This window comes from Cebus imitator, unplaced genomic scaffold, assembly GCF_001604975.1.
Source record: "Cebus imitator isolate Cc_AM_T3 unplaced genomic scaffold, Cebus_imitator-1.0 Scaffold527, whole genome shotgun sequence".
NCBI lineage: Eukaryota > Metazoa > Chordata > Mammalia > Primates > Cebidae > Cebus > Cebus imitator.
The window spans coordinates 486,576-487,472 of NW_016107842.1; the positions used below are offsets into that span (position 1 = coordinate 486,576).

Genomic DNA, 897 nt, shown 5'->3' on the forward strand with positions numbered 1-897 from the left:
AGGAGCCCAGGGTTAGCCGAACTAAGGAGAAGTTCTGCAACAACAGTATCTCAGGATCTCTCTGAAACTTTCCTGGGATTTTTTTCTGATGGAAGGAAAGTAAGAAATAGGAAAGATGTTTAAGGAAGCACCCATTCCTGTAGTAAATGATACCCAATAAGACAGAATGGGCAGCCAGAGTGATAGTCATCTTGTTAATGTAATCAACATTCACCTTGTATTCTGCCAAATTCCTTTTTATTTTTTTTTTCAAGTCTGACAGATAATGTGCCAACGTCTCTTGAGGTTCGAGGGTGGCACATCTCACACATACATGTGAACATCCAATCATGATGCTCATGAACTATACAGGCATCTCCAAATTCCTCTCGAGTTAACTAAACCTACTGCAAAGTTGATTTAACCTCTGATAAACTGAAATGCTCTATGATACAGCACTTTTTAAAATCTTCTCTCAAATCTCAAATGCTTTAAGACAAATCCACTTCTTTCTTTCATCTTAGGGTAATAAAATCATTATTCAAACACTGCAAAAGCATGAATTTCATTTCCTTGCCCCTTCCTTTACTGGGATATTTTACCAATTAATATTTACTATACAGAGTGGGCCTGTTTTAACATTGCACTCCAGAAAGCCTTTTACTAAACTATTTTCTTGAGAGCACAATGTCTTGCCATAAAGATAACTCCCAAGATCTTTTCTCGTAACCTCTATTAGAATGTAAATCACAATAGCAAATATGCACTGACACAAATACCCTGTAGGTTAAGTTGCTTACACCTGACTAGGAGTTGCCATAAAATCCTGATCAAGTTTGTCAGATTTGACATAGGATTCTAAGACTTAATAGGCAATATTTTTAATATCTCCCTGGAACTCCCAAAGCTATATCTGAG

General features: G+C 36.7%; 1 non-coding gene across 1 annotated transcript; it reads right to left on the reverse strand.

Annotated features, from left to right (window-relative positions):
- Positions 1-252: 252 nt before the first annotated feature.
- On the reverse strand, positions 253-355 carry LOC119468908. The gene has a single exon (XR_005197716.1). It is a non-coding gene; the product is annotated as a small nucleolar RNA U13 (small nucleolar RNA).
- Positions 356-897: the final 542 nt, after the last annotated feature.